Source organism: Mustela lutreola, chromosome 11 (assembly GCF_030435805.1).
Source record: "Mustela lutreola isolate mMusLut2 chromosome 11, mMusLut2.pri, whole genome shotgun sequence".
In the NCBI taxonomy this organism is placed as follows: Eukaryota; Metazoa; Chordata; class Mammalia; order Carnivora; family Mustelidae; genus Mustela; species Mustela lutreola.
Window position 1 is genome coordinate 34,650,180 of NC_081300.1, and position 21,386 is coordinate 34,671,565.

The 21,386-nt window shown below is 41.6% G+C and overlaps 1 long non-coding RNA gene across 1 annotated transcript in view; it reads left to right on the top strand.

Annotated features, from left to right (window-relative positions):
• The first annotated feature begins 1,426 nt into the window (after nucleotides 1–1,426).
• LOC131811815 (uncharacterized) overlaps nucleotides 1,427–21,386 on the top strand; it is a 66,855-nt gene continuing 46,895 nt past the window's right edge. Inside the window, exons 1-2 of the long non-coding RNA XR_009346123.1 lie at nucleotides 1,427–1,566; nucleotides 5,863–5,997. This is a non-coding gene — a long non-coding RNA (uncharacterized LOC131811815). The remainder of the gene's footprint in view (nucleotides 1,567–5,862; nucleotides 5,998–21,386) is intronic.

Sequence of the window (21,386 nt, forward strand, 5' to 3'; positions counted from 1 at the left end):
AGCTATTAATGCTTGATGTTAACTTAAAATAATCTCCGTGTCTCTGTCTTCAACCCATTTTTCCTGTGGATAAGTATTGCTTATACCTTCTCAGGAGTATTTAAGTTGTCAAAAGGAGATTTGCTTTTCCTACCCCTTGAGGGTATGAACAATTATTCTCTTCTTTCATTTGCATATAGCATCAGGAAACATATCAGTGCTATGAATTAAATTGATCTACTAAAGGTAGAATTTCTGACATGAGAGCAGGCAAATGAGTGAGTTACTTGGGGGAAATGAGATCCCTTTCCTGTAGCTTCCAAAAGAAACTATATTTGCCGTCACCGTTTTATACATCCATATCTCAGCAACCTTGATACAGAGAGATATTGAACACCAACAATAACATCTGCAAAACTGTAGGTGATTAAGAGAAACATCTGGCTTTCTATTTTGAAGGCCTGTGTTTTGCTAATTTTCTTTTCAAGATGCATTAGACTACTATGTTGGGGGAAAGAATGACATTGCTCTACACCAGGGGTCAGGAAACCATGTTCCACAGGCCAAATCTGTCATGCCACCTGTTTTGTTAAAAAAATTAAAAAAGGTATTGGGACACTGCCACATTCATTTATTTACATTTTGTATATGGCTGTTCTCATGCTAGAACAGCAGAAGATGAGAAATTATGACAAAGACCATATGGCTGAAATACTTACTATTGGCCCTTTATACAAAAAGGTTTTAAACCAGGAGATTTACCTTTTCTAACCTCCAGATCAGGTTTTGGAAAGAGGCATTTATGTGTTTAACAAGGCTTCCAGGAGAGGCTGCTATCTACTGATGTTTGAAAAATTCCACGTGGAACTCTTTTTGAACCTACTTCAAGGAGGGCCTGTGGCATGAATGGAGAAGGGACAGGTTTAAGACCATTTGCCCACCAGTCAGGCTCTAAGGAAATCCTATGTAACAGATTCCTCTTAACTTCTTGAGTCTCATATACCCTCCAGCTTTCTGATTTCACCTCCTAGTTCCTAATGCTGATTGCAGCACTTTTCCACTGAGTTCTTGGCATCCCCTTATCAGAAAGCCAGTATTTATCCTTGGCATCACTCTTCGGTTCTAGTCTTGCCACTTCTATTGTGTATGATGTTTATCTGTCTGCTCCACTGCTGACTCCAGACGTCTTTGTGGTGCTGGTCTTCTAATTCCCATCTCAGGCTGAGTATAAGCAAAAAACAGTCAACATTCTTTTTATTCCAATGACTTATCCCTTAGGACATGTCTAATTCTTAATGTTTGATTCTGAGACAAACATGAGGTTGAGACACCCAGAAACGTTTTTCTGCCATGCCTCACTGGCAGTCAGTGCTCTTGGAATTACTAAGTGGAATGGCACAAAGGCGCAAAACTCCAGAGCCTCAGGAAAAGCACCGTAGCCATGGTGTCAGATCACCTGGCGTGCTGTGAAATTCACAATCAGCATTGTTTTCAGATTCAGGAAAGTGGTGTTCTTCCCCAACTGTATCTATTTTCCCAAGACTAGGAAGAGAATCTACATTTGGACTTGCCATTGACAGTGAAAAGGTGGGTGATAACAGCTTCTCTGTACACACTCCACCCACCCCTCAGGTAACTGAATGGCCTAAACTTCTCTGGGCCATTAAAAAAAAAAAAAAAAAAAATCTTGGGGCACCTGGCTGGTTAAGTTGGTTAAGCATCTGCCATTGGCTCAGGTCATGTTCCCAGGGTCCTGGGATTGATTCCCACATAGGGCTCCGTGCTCACCAGGGAACCTGCTGCTCCCCATGTTTGTGAGTGCTCTCTCTCTTTCTCTCTAACAAATAAATAAGACTTTTTAAAAAAAAAATCTTATTTCAACTACATAAACTTAGAATTTATATAAGAATTATATAAGAATTTATATAACATTAAAAACACTGACCCTTGGAAATTTTAAATCTCAAAATTGATGTCACATCTATTTTTACAAACTGAAAAAAGTATTTAAAGTGTATATATGTCGCTATATATTATATATACGCATACAAACATGAACCTTTTTTTTATTTCTTTTCAGTGTTCCAGAACTCATTGTTTATGCACCACACCCAGTGCTCCATGCAATACGTGTCCTCCATAATACCCACCACCAGGCTCACCCAACCTCCCACCCCCCTCCGAAACCCTGTTTGTTTATTATTATGATATAGATATGACAGTAAAACAATGAAAATAGTTTCTAAGAAGCCAAGCTAAGAATCACTGTATCTTGGAGTCATTGACAGTAATTTAGATAGCCCTACTTAACTTAAAAATTCCCAATAATACCATGGTTAAAAGTGTAACACTAAGTATTTTGTTATAATGATGTTGACAATTCAATTTTTGAATTTTCAGTAACTCCTCTTAAAAAGGTAAAACAGATGTATAAAAATTTATGGACTTATGATCTAAAATATTTAAATAGGAACTTCCCTGGCAATAGAACATAGCTGTGCCTATGTGGATTCATTCCAATCTATTACAAAACAAAACAAAAAAACCACAAGATTCTTGCAGATAGCTATTTAAGTAGGGACTTACCATGACCCTCTGAGTGCCCCATGAGACCTGATGTGTGTCATAGTCATCATTGAGCCATTGATAACTTGTGTAATAACTGAAACCCAACTCCTTCCAGGAAATCTCTATAGCCTTGTCCTCTTGGATAGAGTACCATGGACTCAAACTTCATATTTTGTCAGGTAGAATTATTACTCAATTTCAAGCAGTGGGCCTTAAGAAGCATTCTGTTCCCACTCGGAACCCTAGGGTAGACTTAATTTCTCCCAACCCCGGTCATCCCAGCATTGGCTTCCTTCTCAATAGTGAGTACCAAGAGTGCCTCACAGCTGTGCTCCTTCAACATCTAACAATTCTCTCCTCTAAAATGTGCATCACCCAATTGCTACCACCTCTGGGAAACTGTATGAGGCACTTTCAGCAGTTCATTCTAGGCCCCTGGAGTTCCTCTCAGGGAGATAATGAAGATATGTGTCAAAGTTAAATGAGAGTAAAACCCCAAGGGGTGAGAGCAAATGCAGCCATTTAGAGAGATAGAAATGACAAAAGCTGTAATATGGGGACACAATGCCTAGGGCACTGGATGATTTAGATATAGGGAGGATCTGGGAGGGGGGAAAAAAAAAACTGTGACAGGGTAAGGCTTTGGTCAAAAGAAAAATAACAGAAGCATAAAACACAGCAACAGATGGTTACTGCCCAAGGTGATGAAGATGCCCTCCTATCAGTGATGGTGGGAATACTCAGAACCTGTTATTCATCTGAAGTAAAGAGTGACAAATCACAACAGCCTTATTATTACTGTAACCTTCCGCGAGATGGTACCGAAAGGAGTAGAGACATCAGGTTGGCTAAACCAGAAGCAAAGAGGAAAAGATGGAGGTCTGAGTGAGATGAAACATGCGTGAGGATATATTTAGAAAAGTAAATTTTAATTGTTTCCATTGAGCAAATCTTGTTTTCCCATCTAGACTGCCAGGACAGGGACAACATCTTGTAAGTGTTTGAAAACACAGTACATACAAAATCACGTCCAACTTGTCTAAACAAGAGAAAACAAATTTGTCTAGAGTCACAGCGGTGGTATATGTCAGAACACTTTGACCCTAGAGTTCTAATGCCCTGCCTACATCAAATGTGTACTTTTTTGTATGATACACATTTGATATATGCTTCATTCTTAGCTTCATTTTAAATTTCTTCTGTTTTCTATTCTTGTTCTTATCCATTCATAATATCTTATGTTGTTACAGTCTGTGAATCTCTGTAAGACATACCATGTCCTTTCAGGTACAAAGCAGTTAAAGGAATCAAGAATGTTATTTATGTGACTCTCTCTCTCTCTCTCTCTCTCTCTCACACACACACACACACACACACACACACACACACACACCCTTAGGTGGAATGATTTGTGTTTTGTAGTTATAGGTTGGTTGGCCTGCCCTTCAATCTCTGGGAATTCTGAAAGACAAAATTCTATCTTTCCACATTGCTTAATAAATAAATTACTTAGGAACCTAAGCAAATGGAAACCCCTATTAAAATCCGGAGTCTCTCTACTACCCTCCTTTTTCATATCATCTCCCCTTAATACTTTCTTAGTTGACCACTTCCTGTGGGTGTCTCCTTTCACACCAAGTCCCCACTCCCTCACACCAATTTGGAGGACTCAAAATGAAGACAGAGGCACCCCCTTGGGTTTTAAGTCAAGTGTTTCTGTTATTTACTGCAGTTTCATTTCTTTTGATCATTGGGAGACGTGTTGGCATATGGGAATGGAAATTTAGATTGAGTAACTTTCAGCAATGTCAAATGAGTTATTAACAGAACCAAATTCTATGGTGCCCTAGTTGCTTTTGGAATATGGCTTTCAGTGTCTCAGCACAAGATGACCTCAGAGTTTGATGGAAGTCTACCAATAAAAATAAATAGATAGGAAATAATAAAAATGACATACTGAGGAATTTAAAATTATAAATACCTGCAAATTCACCTCAAAGAGGATTAATCAATCATTAAATAATTAATGAAGACTTAATGTTTTGTCAGAACTGTCCTATGCACAGATGCGAATGAAGGAACAGGGAAACTTTAAGTCTTAATTGTTGAAAACATGGAAGATATATGAAATGTGGCGTAAAAAAGGGTGACACTGGGAGGAAAAATAAAAGTGCTAATGTACATGGTAAAATGTATATGCACAAATACATATGTATAAACATATATATTTACATCTATGGGTCTCATTACCCTAGGAAGTGATGTAAAATGAAACTATTAATGCTTTTGTAATGTAACACTAGGACAATCAAGGGACTGGGGTACATGAGTCCTGGATCCAGCCCCAGTTTAGCCACCAATAAACTTTGTGGCTAGGAGGTTCATGTCTAGTTCTAGTTCTTCACCTGTGAAATAAGGCAAATTGGATTATTTTTAAACTGGAAGATATTTTATGTTGTGTTAGGTTATGGAATATATACTACATTTCTGATATTAAACACTGAGTTATTTATCAAAAGAAATTAGAAATATTTGAGTTGCTCCTACATTGAGAGGTGGTATTAACAGAGGCAATGGTGGTATCCTCCAAGTGTCCTTTAATAAATTGAGAGATAGCCCTGGGAAAAAGGGCAATAGAGTCAAGTTCAAGAAGGATATTTTAGGGGGTGCCTGGATGGCTCAGTGGGTTAAAGCCTCTGCCTATGGCTCAGGTCGTGATCCCAGGGTTCTGGGATTGAGCCCCACATCAGGCCTACTTCCTCCTCTCTCTCTGCCTGCCTCTCTGCCTGCTTGTGACCTCTGTCTGTCAAATAAATAAATAAAATCTTTAAAAAAAAAAAAGGATATTTTAGGGATACCTGGCTCAGTGGGCTAAACCTCTGCCTTTGGCTCAGATCATGATCTCAGCATCCTGGGATCTAATACTGGTAATACTGACAAATATAGCCCACAGGAGCAAAAGGCATTGGGGTTGTCAGAACCTTATTTCACAGGTTAAGAGTAGAAAGGAGGAGGCACCTGGGGGGGCTCAGTGGTTGAGTCTCTGCCTTCAGCTCAGGTCATGATCCCAGGGTCCTGGGATCCAGCCCCACATTGGACTCTCTGCTCAGCAAGGAGCCTGCTTCCTCCTCTCTCTCTGCCTGCCTCTGCCTACTTGTGATCTATCTCTATGTCAAATAAATAAAATCTTTTTTTTTAAAAAAAAAAGGATATTTTAAAGCATGCATATTTTGAAAAAATATGAACAACAGTATAAGTGAAAAACCATACTGTTGGATTAGAATTTTTATAACAGTTCTTCACTGTCTTTTACAGTGACAATGCATAATATGTTGACAAAGTCTCCAGGATTTGAAGTTACACCCAAACCGAGCTATAGCATTTATTAGCTACTGCACTTTGAACAAGTTAACCTCTTTAGGAATCAATGATCTTACCAGAGAAGCACAGGTAAGATTATCATCTAAATCATTCTTGTGAGAGGAAAATTAAGTAAAACAAGTATTCAACAAAGTATAAACATTCTGACACTTGTACTTACCAGATCTGGAAAAATAAATAGAATGCTCGTTACTGAATTGGAAGAGGCATCACCACAACCTGGAAAACTTGGTTGTTATAACTACCTTTAAAAAGCTAGCATACTAGTACCAGCAGATCACCATTTAAATGCAATCTAAATTTTCTTCCTAAAATTAACATTACACAAAAGGTAGACATCAAGGACAGTGAATTTAGTCTTCACTTTATTTTTTTTTTTAAGATTTTATTTATTTGATGGAGAGAGACACAGAGGGAACACAAGCAGGGGAAGTGGGAGAGGGAGAAGCAGGCTTCCCGCCTAGCGGAGAGCCCCTTGTGGGGCTAGATCCCAGGACCCTGGGATCATGACCTGAGCCTAAGGTAGATGCTGAATGACTGAGCCACACAAGCCCCCCCCCCCCCCCAGCCTTCACTTTAATCCATCTTTCTGGGAGGAGAAATCTCTATGGTTGGTCCTATCCACGTTCATTGTCTGGCCTATGGACTGTGCTTTACTGTCCTCCTTAATGCACAGGTACAGGTGATTTCTTCATCTAAAAGTCTGCAAGGTTGGTTGTGTTTTTTTTTTTTTCTTCTCTTTTCTTTTCCTGTCAAACTCTTTGAGGGCATTGGGCTGACAGTTCTGGGTCGGACTGAGTTTAATCTTTTCCTTTCAAATCAAATTATGGGGAAAATGCCAGGGAAATGGCTCCCTAACAGCTGGCATTGTTCAGAAATCACGGAGCTTGGTGAATTTGTAAGATAAGTGTCTAAATTGTGGAGAAAGGCAGACAGCTTCCCCTCTTGGGCTGATATCTGAGCAACTAATGACTAAATGACTCCATTTTGCTCTCCACACAATGGCCTGTCCCGGAAGACTTAAGAGGCTCTTGGGGTTCAGTGGCCTCTCCAAAAATCAGTCTGCCTAAAAGCTGATTTGGGGTCTTCCCCACTGCCTTGGCTCCCTATTTGGTAATTTTATAACTTTTAAAACTAGTAAGAATAGGTGAGGGTAGATACCTGCCTTGAGTAAGGTGAAATCCACTGGAACCTCCCTATCAAGACACAAAGAAAAATGGCTGAGAAAATAGAAAGCCAAACAAAAGCCAAAAAGGGAGAAACAACTTTTAAAATATTATTGGAGAGACACCACATTCACATTAAATACTAAAATATTAAAATTGATTGAGGTTGTGAAATAAGTGAATTACTTAGTCTCCCATGCATTAAAATTAATTTTTCATCTCCTTCTCTAGGCCACTTCCCACTGGCTTTCGTTGAGCCCTCTTAATATTTTATTTGCTGAAGGGAAAAGGTTTCCTTTTGACATATTGGCATTCCTGGAGTTGGTTGACTATCTCACTGCCAACTCCATGAGAAGATTTCTCAGTCCTAGTGAAGCAACAATAAAGAATAAAAAATTTGCTATACTGCCTAAACTTGGCACATTTTTTTAACCAGACCCTCCCCTAAAGACTGTTATCCACGGGGCCATTCCCTTTGCATGTTACATTCCCACCTTTCTAACTCTCTTCAAACCTTCCCAACCATTAGTCTGTTGGTAATTTACTTAAAGGAAAAAAACAAAAAAACAAAAAACAAAAACTGAAAGACAAGTTGAGGTCACTATATTTGAGCTGCCCAAACCGGTTTTTACATTTCTTTTTTTGGAGCTCTGGGGTAGGGGTTGTCTCTTTGGGGATTTAGAACAGCCTAGGCTTGGTGGTCTCTGAATTCTGGAGCTTGCGAACAAATATGGCAGACCCTCTGTAGTTAGGAGGTGAATTCAACAGTGGTACACTGGTATCAAAAGTGGAGTGCATAAATGGTCCAGAGAAGGCAAACAGGGCTCAAATCACTGGAGATGGGCTTTGGAGACTTACTAGGATATTAATCATAAAAACCTCCAAGTTTCTGGTCTCATACCCATAAGCTAAATGTAGACTCTTTGCTGTAGTGAAAGTTTACACACATGAGGAAAGAGATAAGATAAGGAACAAAGTCTCTTCAGAAAGAAGTAGGATTCCAAACTCTCCATCATTCCCAAAAGTTCCCTCATGGCCATGAGAGTACAGTGATGCTTTTGTGCACTGTGGTCATACAGAGTTAGATCAAGAGAGGAGTGGTGACCCTGATCTAGTCTAAAATCCTCTTTCCAAATGTGATATAACTGCAACAAATGGAAGGGACCTGGCCTCAATCAATACAGAGTTAATCCCTGTGCCCTTGGTGTTTCCCAGATGCCAAATCCAGGACCTTTGCACCAGTCTTTTTTAGGGCATCTGGTGGTAGGAATATGTCTTTATATTTTTAAGGTTCATTCTTCATTTCTTAGGTCACTCAAGAGTAGAGGCTAAGGCAGAAGCCATGCTTTTTCTGGTCACTTGAGTCCAGAGAAGATGGTATAGATATATTATCTATTCATAACAGTAATACAGTCTTGACTTGGTTCAGTACTCAGACTAAAACTTTAGTTATAAAGCAAGTAACTATTCTTGTACATACAAAATTATCAGTATGTTAGATAAATCCTGTGGTGCTTATTGGAGAAGAATCAGAAGTCATCAGCCCCTTCATCTGTCAGGGAATGTTGATCCAATTCCATTATTTATACAAAGTCACACTATAAGCCACAGGGTACAGGACTCAGCTGCCACATGGCTAGTAGTGTGCTCTGTCTTCTGTCCCCAAAAGCAATAAGATATATTGTATAATTCATTTCATGAAGGACATCAATTAAATGGAAGTTTTCCCAATCTTCAACAGAAGGGAACCCTAACCCATGTCATGGTGATAGTGGTTACAAGAATCAAGAGAAATTCCATTAATAATAACAAAAAATATCCTAAGTAGAGCTAAACACATTTTTGTGAAGCAGAAATTTTCAAAGCCCTTAATATCTTCTTAAGCTTTACAAACATTTAAGAGGGATATATACTAGGTCTGTCACAAATGTATGTGACCCTGGAAATCAACTAAGGAGCATTTCAAGTGAATATTAAGACCCAGAATGCGGCATAGGAAACCAGTTTAGTTTGCATGGCATCTCACTATTCTCCCTCAGAGTTGCCAGATTATCAGGTAGGAACAGGGAGCCAAAGGATAGTCCTCTCAACCACCAATCCCCTTTGGAAGTCTACAGTGAAGATTTGCCAGTTTTCAAGGTTTCAACAATCAATTCATTGTGAATGTGCTAAAAATCACAATATGTAATTTCTCTTCTCAGATCAGATCTTCGCTTTAGGTCTAAATCTCTTAACCTGTCCACAACCCAGCTGTGATCTATTTTTTTTCACCATCAATTGCAATCATAGCCCTTGTTCTTATCACACTTGCACATTTTTTGTTCCCATAATGACCACGGCTCTTTTAAGATCTTGTCTTTGCTTATACTGTTCTTCTTATCTGGAATGAATTGTTTTCTTCTTCCTCTCAGTCTAGTATAATCTTCATTGAGGTGACCTGATACCCTATCTCTTCTCTAAGTCATCAGCATCCCCAATGCAGAAGTGAGTTTCTTTTGCTGTAAGTGTTCATGGTATTTCAGTTATAAATTATTTTATTCATCTTTTTTTCCTCTATCAACATGGAGCTTGATGTCTGGCATTTAAAGTACTTCAAGTAATTGTTAAGGTTAAATGAAACATAGGAGTTGAAGTTCTATCAATAGATTTAGACCAGATTAGAGAATGCCTTTAAAGCCATATAGAGCACTTTGGACTTAATCTGATGAACGAAGATGTTCTGGGTTTCTTCTTAAAAAGAAGAGGTATGAAAAAAAGACAGCTTCATCCCTAGCATCCCTAGTTGGATAAGCGATGTAGCTTGGTGGTCATGGGTAAGTATTCTGAACCATACTTCCTAGGTCTGAGTCTCAGCTCTGTTCCTTCTACCAATGTGAAAGTCACTAAGCTCTGTGGCTCTCAGTTTCCTCATCTATAAAATTAGAATACATTACTCCTGTAATCATTGTGAGGTTTGGATGAAGTAATCTATGAAAAGCCCAAAGAGCAATTCTTAGTACTTAATGAGCCCTCAAGAAACAGTATCTAACATTATAACTACCCAAACGGAGAGGTGAAACGAGCATTGGTCTGAGTATTAGGAGACCTGGACCTTGCTACAGATTGAAGAAAAGGTGCAAATGAGGTCAAGTATTGCTGGTAGAGGGGCTTGACAAGTATTCAAGAAAAGTGAGCATGTGTTTTGTGAATTTACCATTCTCTGCAGCCTAGGCTTACAGGCTTGAAATCAAATGTGTAGCACAACGAATGTGTTAATCAAGCTTACTGAGACAGTCTATAAACACAGAAGCCCAATTCATTAATTTACAATAAGAAATATAACTATTAAGTAGATGGGATGTCAGTGTTTGTGGAAAAGCATATTCTCTCCTGTGGACAAGTATATACTGGAAGCCAAATCATAATCCTAGAATTGTTTGATGAAAGTAAAAGAGCAGGAGAGAAAGGAGGTGACCTCAAGATATAATCAGGTTCATAGCCAGAGGTATCCCGCTCTGCTATAGACACGTACCTATCACTCCAGAGATGCCAAAACACATCCCACATCTCTTTCTTCTAGGGACACAGAACACTACATTGCCCTAGCTTCTGATAGGTGCCATGCATACCATTGTTTCTTTGCTACAGTGCAATCATTTGGATGGATGTTTTCTAAGTGCAATCAACATTTATCTGAAGTTCTGCCTGAATGCTGTGATTGAATTCTTGATATTCATAGATCATTTTTTAAGGACAGTTTTAAGATAACTATCTTCTCCTTAAACTTTTCTGGTGAGCCTCTGGCTTCCCTGAGAGACTCGGCAGAGGCATTTCTCTATCCCTTCCACTTGGAGTCTTCCCAAGTGGATCCTTCCATGCATATCAGTTAGCCGGGGTTGCATAATAAACCACCTCAAAAGGCATTGGTTTAAATGCTTATTTTGAGCCCCTTTGTTTGCTAAAGACCCTATGGATTAGCGTTTGGGATTGGGCTCAGCTGAGTCCAGTTGTCTCCACATGGAGTCAGCTGTCTTTGCCTCAGACATGGTGGAGGCAACAGGGACAGTGGGGAGCTGGGATGTCTCTTCATATGTCTCTCCCCGTCCCTGTTCAGGTTAAGCCAAATCCAGTGCTCAGTCAGGGGAAAGAGACCCCACCTCTTGACGAAAGAAACTGCAAAGGATCTGTAGCCAGATTTCCTGAAACCCACCATGAATATAGGAATACATTTTGACTGAACAAAAGAACGAAGGAATGAACGAATAAATGAATGTGTCTTCAGGGAGAAAGGTCATACCAGTCAAGCACTCAAGGCAGCTGAACCAGCAGCTCTGTAACCAGTGAGACCAGCAAACCCACTCACATAAGCCACAATGAGTGAAAGATGTTCCAGTCCCAGAAAGAATTTCGGAGCAGGCAGCATGCGCTATTCCCTCTCGACACTCAAACTTTATGATCCTAAGAAAGTAATCAGCAGGGGAGGTGAAAGCCCCTGAATGGAGGCTGACATCGAGTGACCCTTGCTGAGGAAGCTGACGCTGACCACTCCTGCCCAGTGATCGAATTTGATGGGTTTCATCATCTTCCTCCTGTGCCCGCTCCGGCTCCATCGATTGCATCGCCTTCAATCTCTCTTCTGTGGTTAAAGGCTGCTCCTGAGACTGCCCTCTCCGAGTTGCCTAGTTTTGTCAATTCCAATTCAGCCAGACATCCTTTTACCCTTTCCTAGACAACAAAGCTTTCTGGTCGATGTTTTAAAAAAAAAAAAAAGGAAAGAAAACTCACAGGAGCCTCAGAAGCCTCAGAAAGTCTTACTAAACCCTTCTTTCCTTAGGATGCATTCTCCCCTGCCTGGGTTAAGGAGAGCAATTGTCCTTCTCTGCCGATAGCTCATACTTATCTTCTCTTCCAGCCTTTTACATCTGCCTTGGGATCTCAGACAGAAGCCTCCTTGTTATTTTCCCCATTCTTTCTTCTTTCTGAAAATTAAAAATGCTTTATTGTACATAGAGATGGCCTGTACATTTTAACCCTGTACGTCACTTGGACCTTATTGTCTAGATCAGAAAAAAAAAATACATCTTTTGAGGATTCTCATTAGGCCTAAATTATGGAACAAGGACTTTCCATTTTATGCTTCAAATCTTGAATGTCTCTTTAAGAGGCTGCAGAAAGACCTCCTCAAAACAGGGGACAGGAATTAATGCCATGAGAAGGACGTTATGGTTACCAAGTGTCTCCCCGTTGCATCATGTCTGTAACTCCACGAGAGACGTGAATCAGAGTTTCCAAAATCAATGCCAGACAGAGGTCCCCAACTATAGGGTAAAATCCAGTCTCCTTAACATAGGAATAAAAATTTTAAAATAAGCTCTTGTCCCTGCCAATTCGTCCAGCCTCGGCCTGTCCAGCTTTAGCTTTGTCCCCCTCCCCAAGTACACTGCTCAGAAGCCAAACCTCTAGTCAAAACTCTGCATTTCCCACCTCTGTGAGCCTGAACTTGTTATTTCCTTGGCCAGAATTTCCTTCCCATTAGTTTGCCTGGTTAACCCCTTTTCATATTTTAGTCTGCATTTCAATATTTTCCTTATCTGGTAAGCCTTTCTTGAGCCACCTAAACAGTTGTTATTCCCTCTTTTTTATTATCCCTGTACACATATTATCCCCACTAACCTCACTGCATGAGAAATGTTCCCATCCGCCCATTTATCCATCCGTCCATCCATCCATCCATCCATCCATCCATCGATCCATCATCTGTCTATCTGCATTCTCTTCTTGGAGAGGTTGCAGAATTCTCTGCTGGGGTTTTTAATACATCCCGCCCTGCTTTTGTCTTTGTGCTTCTCCTGCTCATCTAGTGTGCTGATATTTGAATTCTTTGCCTTTGCTTTTGTAGCACATCTTCTCTGCTACCCCACTTTATTCTGTTTCCTCCTCATCTTCCAATATCCCTCTCAGTTGGCATGCTACTTTCAGCTATAAATATGACCTTGACTTCTTTACAACAGAAAAATCTGTCTTGATCTCCCTTTGCTCCTCCACTGAATTCCCTCTCATTCTCCTTTACCTGGGCACCTAATGCCTTAGAAGTGTGATCTGCACTTCCTAGCTCTTACTTCCATGCCATTTAAATACGCCTTAGATCTTTATAATCTGATCTCTAACTTCACCACTTCACTTGCAGATGAGTTCACAAACATCAGAAGTTATTTCTTTGCAATACACCGACCATACATATGTGCACATGTGCACACACATCTGTATACACACTCATAGGTTTATATTAGATTATAAACCATTAATACCATGCTTAATCCTTCAGCCACATTCCCTCCTTGAACTCTTGATCCCTCATCCTTCAGGACCTTATGCTCCTTACTTCTTATTCTGGCTGAGAGTCAGTAGAGTGGGGGATAGTAGATGACACTTATCTCACGCTTAGGATTAAAACTGGTGTTTGCTCTTACACCCGGAGCATACTAACTGTGTGTGATGGGGAGGCGAGGCTCTGGTTTGCCCACATCCTTCTGTTCCCACCTGTGAATTCCATATTCCCAAGTTGTGTTGATGACCAAACATATTCTTGGCATTTGGGGTTTTAAAATAAAATGATACATTTTGGGGCGCCTGGGTGGCTCAGTGGGTTAAAGCCTCTGCCTTCGGCTCAGGTCGTGATCCCAGGGTCCTGGGATCGAGCCCCGCATCCAGCCCTCTGCTCAGCAGGGAGCCTGCTTCCTCCTCTCTCTCTGCCTGCTTCTCTGCCTACTTGTGATCTCTGTCTGTCAAATAAATAAATAATATCTTTAAAAAAATAAAAAAATAAAATAAAATGATACGTTTTAATGAAATAATATATAAACTGATAAAATATGAACACAAAAAGAAATACAATTATTTCTTTTTTCCTTCGTAGAAACTAAAGTAAAAAGATTTGATGATGGCAATTTGCAAAAAAAACAGAACACAACAAACCCTCCTGACTAGACTAGACTTCAGGTGTGGAGGAAAAAACTAATGAAACTGCTAAGTGATTCTGGGCTTGGCTCTGCTCTCTGAACACCTTTACACTCCCTCTATGGCCACTCCAATGCCCTGCTCTGCTTGCTCCTTCTCAGGGAGTGGTCCTTGGCTCGGGCTGCCAGAACTTCATTGCCCTGGGCCCTGACCTAAAAGTTCACCTAATTGTCTGGATTATTCACACTCTGTGTTGTGTCATGCTTCTGCTCTGACTGCCCTTTGAATGCCCCAGCCCGCTTTTACTCTTCTTCTGGTAGGTGGGTTCCACATGATACGTCTCGAAGAGCCACTACTATTTTGATTTTCTTGAAATATCACCACTGACCCAAATTCCCTACTAATGATTGATTTTTTTTTTTTAAACCAGACTGGGCCTTTTGAATGTGATTTCTGGCCCAAATATGGAATGGAGTATCTGCAGCCCTTTCGAGAGCAGCTGGAGGACTGTCTGTCCCCTTCCGCCATCTAGCTAGGTTGATACCTTACCCAACCATCCTTCTTGCTTCTTCTCATTCTCCATCTCTCATGCTATGGAAGACTTGCCATGACTCACCTTTGGTAATCCATGTCATGGTAGTTAACAGATGTTAAATTATTTATGATGAATTGGTTGATCTCATTTCATAAGCCTCCAGGCAGGTGATACCCAGGACAGCCACCCTGAAGGGCAGGAGGAGAGGGAAAGCAGGGGAGAGCTGTGACTTGGGAATGAGTCAGAGAGAAAGCCTGAGAGAGATCGTGCCCTGGGGCACCTTGTGGTGATCTTGAGGGCCAGGAGATGGGGAAGCACAGGGTCTGCAGTTGATAGTGGCTATAAAAGAGAAAGCTGGATCCATTAAAATCAACCATCTTGACAACTAACTTTAGGGTACATGAGTGTTAACATTCCCCATTAATAAGGAGACAAAGAAAAAGAAGAAAGGATGAACATATGGAAAAAACAGCAGGGAAAACACAGTGATTCTTGCCTCACAAGGAGCTGAAAAATTAATGGTAGGAGGTGGGTGTGTTGCTAATGAAGAAAATAGTAAAAGAACTTTATGGGAAGTGTCAGTGAGGTCACTGATAGGAGATGAAGGGACTTTATAATCACCCTGGATCCTCATGGACATTGAAGTCAGGAATAAGAGTTTAGGAACCATACAGAGTGCAATTATGTGTGATACTAATGGAAAAGGAAAAAGCAATCTTTTGGGGGTGATTCACACAGTGAGTAATTGACTCTGGGTTTGGATTGTAATTGCAGCAATGGCACCTCTGGACAAAATGATGAGGCTTTAGGGGCAGCAATCAGGCAGGTCCTGGATCCAGCAGCTTCCTGGGGGATCCAGTGAAGTTCTGAAGGGTGGAGCCTCGCCCTGTCCTTATCTGCTCCCCTGAACTAGGAGCCTAAAAGCTGAACTCCCTGAACACAGCCTCACAAAGGCAAATTACCACAAGAATGAGCAGAGGCAAATCCACCTAGCTGGACTGATTGAAGCAGTGTCTCTGTGTGTATGACAGGGCTAGGCGAGTATTCACGGAAGCTTAAGAATTCATGGAGTCCCATGGGTGACCGTAATCTGTGCTTTAAGATGGCTGCACTCCCTGCTATCCTCTCAAAGCCACAATTTACCCACTTAGTACGCTGGCTCACACTCTTCTCCCATCCAAAATGCACGAATCTTCCTCCCACATCCGGCTTCCAAGGTTAAGAACAACTACCTCTCCTTCAGCAGGCCTCTCCCAGCTACTCCAAGCTGCAGAGCCTCTCTCTCCCCTGGTTGTCTACAGTCCTCCGGGTCTAGTAAACAGCGGCACCGTCATTGATTACAGTTTGAGTCTTATCACCCTAAAAGATCATATAAGCTTCTTAAAAGCCAGAGCCATATCCCCAACAATATCCAGCACAGACTAAAGGCATTAATTGCCTAGTGAATACATATTGATCAATTGATTATTTAACTCACTTAACACTTTCACATTACTTGGCTTAGGCATTTGATGGTTAGGAAAAATTCAGTGGAAGTCAAACCAATTTAACTCTAATTAATGAGGAATAGAAATGAGACAAATGGCTTCTTTGGAGCAATAAAAATAGACCTGAAAAAGAAGAATATCCAATCACAGAGAAGAGATACTAAACCTAACTAGTAACCAAGAAAATGTGTTTTGAAACAATAATGAAAGACCATTTTTCACACCAATTTTAAAAGTGGAAAAAAAATAACACTGATGTGGGGAAATGGGCACATATTATATACTTTGGTGGGAATCCAATGGCTTTTTACCAAAATTAGCAATTCTACTTTTATGAACCTGTCCTACAGAGAAACATGTATTGGGTCCAAAATTGTAGATACCAAGATGGCTTTTGCCTTAAGGAAAAATTAAAAATGACCTTCGTGCCCATCAGTAACATTGTGCTTAGGTAAATACTGAGTCGTCCATATTATAGAACACCGTGGAACTAAAAGGAATGAATGCAACTGACAAGGAGGGATCATCAAGGTACATGTGTAAGCAATAAATTAAGCAACTCATTAGAAGTATATATATAGAAGTGATCCCATTTAGGTTTAGAATTTCTGTGGATGTGCATATATACATGAATATGTATCTGTCTCTACATATGTAAATGCATAAAAAGAGAGCTGGAAAAATCCACGACAAAGTGTTGATAGCAATGAGCACCCTCCAGAGGAACGGAATTAGATAGGAGGGAAATGAGGAAGCTCTCTATAGGCTTCCATACAGAACCCAGAGCTGAATATAAGCTGGAGGACTAGACCCAGGGACTCTCAAGAGTCCAGCCCAACTCTCAAGAAAGCTTTTCTCCACTTGCACTGTGTCAAGGACAGTTTGCCCAAATACTGTCTATCTTCCGCTTCAGCCCACCATCTGTGCAGCTTCATGGAAGTGTGAGTTCGCGTCACCCAGGGGGCACCATTGCTTTCCCTCCCTCACCATACAGCTCCTCCCACTCCATACTTCAGTCCTGGTCCTCTTTCGGGGTCCTCCAGACTGCGTCAGTCCACACTGATCTCTCCCCCTCAGAACTCCAGGGGCATACATCGGCATCAATCAATTGACAATTAATTATGAATGATTTTGTGACTTTGGAGGGGTAACTTTCAAATGAGCTACCAAGCAATTCAATATTGTAATGTTTACGGTTTTCTGTCCATCTGTAGCAAGTAACATAAATAGAGACATTCATTCTATTATTCCCCCACCGCCTGCCCCCCCCACCTTTGTTCCTTTTTTTCTTAAGTCCCATTCCCCCACACTCTGGGAATGCTCCACTCAAAATGAGAATGCAAATCACTCATGTAGGTGGGGAGCAGGGAGCTTTCTCTCTCTGGGTTTGCTGGAACACTTCCCCCCCAGGGTACAAGGCAACGTGGCACTTTAATGAACATGATGAAAGCCTTCCCCTCTGATGGACCGCATGGCTAGAGAGGAACCAAACACCACCCTGTGACAAACTGAACTTGGCAAATTAACCTAGCAGCTCAGCTAGAATTAGAGAAGTGCGTGAAAAAGAAACGCCATAGTAACAAGAGTCCCATTTCAAGTGTTAATTTTAGGTATTGGGCCTCTGAATTTAAAAAACTGGGAAAATAGCTCTTGGGCGCCAATCACTTTGAATCCATCACTCAGTCTCCACCCAGGGAAAGGTCAGACCATCTAGAATGGCAGCTGGTCCCAGGACAGAGTGGCCCCTGCTCAGCAGGACCGTTCCCTAGGGCTTGGACTGGTGTGCTCTTAGAAAGGAAGAGGGGCTGATAACCATTCTCCAAGTCCACTGGGTCTTCTCTGTTTTCCTGTTCTCTCTGCTTTTACTTAACTGTCTTCACTCCCCAACCTCCCCTGACTCCTAGAATTTCATAATAGATGTACAATACATTTTTAATGAATTAAATTAACATTTTGGCAACATTACAGAAATAAAAGCTGTGCCTCTGGCTAAATGTGAAATAAAAAGAGTTAATGCCTAAAATTTAGGTGTAACAGGAGAGAGAGAAGAGAGACAGAGACCCAGAGATAGGAGAGGAGAGAAATGTTCGATATGAACTGGGGAAGCCCATAGATGAAAAGTAAAGGATAATAGAAAGGTAAGTATGAGGAAGATCATAAGGGTTATGCATCCAGAACCGAGATGTCTGAATTTATCATTCAAAGAACCAGTGACAGATTAAAATAAGGAAATGACATGATCAAGTTTGTTTTAGAAAACTATTCCATAGAAGCACAGATACTAGATCAGTGTTTAATAACCTCAGCAAAAGAATGATCCAAGAGATGATTATAGTGACTCCCAGATGAGAGCCTGTGCTAAGGCCCAGGGGTTGCCCATGAGGGGCAATTTGGAAGATGTCAGGTGGACTTGTGAGAGTTGGAGACTGGAGACGGCCATGCAGGTAGGAAGACTCATAAGGTGGGGACTTGGGGACTAGATGGATCATGGTCATGTGTGGGGACAGAATGTCCAAGGGGTTGTTTAGATGGGAAAGAAGGGGGGAAAATGGTAATTTTGAGGTGCTATGTGGGAACTGCAAGGAGACGTAAGGCAGGACATTGAAACCATAAGCCTGCAGCTCCGTCGAGTAGGCTGTGCCAAGTTTAGGGATGGGGGTGTCATGGGTTAAGAGAAAGAGCTGAAGCCCAAACAGTAGTGAGGTCATCCAACAGGTGAGTCAAATAAGAGAAGAGTGACAGCGTAACTCCTAAGAACACTCAATTTTTAAAATCAGGCAAAAAAAAAAAAAAGTACCTTTTGACTTTTCATTTCATCTCCCCTATTTAATTTAAATGTAATTAATGTCCTGGATTTCTTTATATCTGAGTCACCTCCCCTTTCAAGTGCCCGTGCTACTTTGTGACTGACTAGTTTCTCAGTCTCAATTCTTTTCTTTTCTTACAACACCACAAATTCTTTCTCTTTGTGCCGCCCCTGGCTTGGTATGAAGCCCCTCAATATTTCCTGTTTCTCTGGAATTTTTTTTATGTCAAGATGCTGGCGTTGAGGACCTCTGGGTCTAGAGAGGACCCGACAGGAAGTCAGTCCTGTTATTTAGAAATTGGTGTCAAATAAGATACAGTTTTCTACCCTAATCCCTAGTGATGTTTTAGAATCTGTAGCCAAGGCTTTCTGGACGTTAGAGGTGGTACTCTGTCTACATCAAAGGTTCCTCATCCCAAGGGGCTGAAACCTCAAGTCTTTCCAGTGTGATTAAGGCTTTTGACATCATTTGAACACATTCTGTAGATAAATGGATGCCAATTCAACTGAACCTATAATGCTAGGATTAAATATGTTAATGAAATAGAACAATAGAACATTTCAGTGTAGGATTTCCGAATGTTTCCCTACACATTCAGAAGACACACAAGCTTGTCTCCCTCCAAAAATCTACAGAGGCTGAGCTGGAGCTGAAGCACAAAGTCAAGTATAATATCCAGCCCGCCCATGCTGACTGCCAGCAGCATAACCGGGAAACGTCCTGTCCTCTCTGTTTCTCCAGCCGGGAGTGAGGCCAAGTGCATCGAAGGCCACGGGGATCTCAACCGACTCCAATGGAAGTCTTGACCCTTGGGTGGGCGGAGGAGGCGCGAAGCCGCGGCTGCAGAGACAGGGTGGGCGATCCTTTGTTCTTGGCGCAGGAGAAGGAGCGTTTCCAAGGAAGAGCGGAAAAGCTGAGCCCCAGCCGTGAAGAGCGAGGAGAGGACCCGGCTGCAGATCCAAACAGGCGGTGAAACAGAGGAAGGAGAACAAGGGGGCACGAGAAGGGCGACCGGCTGAGAAAGCACATGGAAATCGAGTTTGCTGAATACTGGGAAAGAAATACATTTTCTAGTAGAGAGATGTGACAAATTTCCGTAAACGAGAATGGGAGGATGAAAACACACGGAGCACCGGCCAGGGTTGGAAAGTACCCGGCACGGTTCAGGGCGGATCCCAACTCGCGGGCCTGGGGAGCCTCCCGGGCGCTGACTGCGGGCGTCCAGGTCTGCCCTTGGCAGTCACTCGGGCCCCCTCTGGAGCTGCCTGTCAATCACGCTCCTGCGGGAGCCGCGCTGTGGGAGAACCGTCCTTCCCAAGGCGCTCCTTCCATTATCCCCGCTAAACCTGCCTCCGCCGTAGGGATGCACGCAGATTGCTCACATTAAGAAGCAAATTGATTATGAACTGAGTTTTGTCTACCAACAATTTTTAATATGTAATCTTGTCATGAGTGAACGAAAGTCATTAATAATACAGTAAGCAAAATGTGCTACAGTTAACCTTAAATTATAACTTACAAAGAGCATTCTTGCAGTTTCTCCTTTGATTTATGAGCTCAGTTTATTCTATGCAAATTCATGCACAGTTTCTAATAAGAGGGAGGAGGAAAGATAAAGGAGCTTTGAATATTTTATAAGCTTTTTCCACTTACCTTAATTTAGAATTATGAGGCTGAATATGTAAGTAGAGAATAATTACCTATTACTAGTCTCCCACATAGTTTATCTATTTCAGCTCTGAACATCCTGAGCAATGCAAAGCATAACTGTTTTACTACCTGTACCACTGTGAATATGTTAATGAGGCCTCCTTGTTGCTGACACATGAGAAGATAGACATTGTAATATAACCAGACAGTCCCGCACTGTTGTTTAATATCCCTTTTTAAAATAATATCCTGGCTGTTCAATATTTCATTCATTGCACATAGTTAAAGTGAACTTTTTAAGGAGGTTTGTGCCCTGGAAAATTCCCTTGCCTTTCTTCCCCCCTTGCTGCATTCTTTGAGCTCCGGGGACCAAGGAATTAAGTGAAGGGAGTTATATTGAAAGAAGGGAAACTGATGGCCTGACAGGCAGAGGGCTCACTAGAGAAGCCTCGTGCAGCAACTCTGCGCATGCTCCCACCCTCTTTTCCAGGGCAGCAGCCCCCTCTGCCACACCAGCTCCACCCTTCCTGACGCCCCAGTCACCACCCATGGGCTCAGGGATTTAGGTCACATCCAGGTCAGGGGCAAGTGGAGAAAGAAACAAAAAGACAATCCAGGGTTTAGTTGACCTGGTAAATGAATAAGTGAGGTTAGTGATGCCTCCAGGTACAAAAATGGCTTCTCCATTGTTAACTGACTCTAGCAAAAGAAGATGCCTTTCTGGGGTCACCAGACCTAACTTGGGTCAATAGGAGGACTCCGTGACTAGTAGAACCCTAGGCAGTGAGGCCATTGGCAGGGCGAGGCGGTGGATTCTCTCAAGCACTCTCCAGGTGTGTGCTTAGGAACAGCAGCCCAGACCAGACTAGTTTCCAGA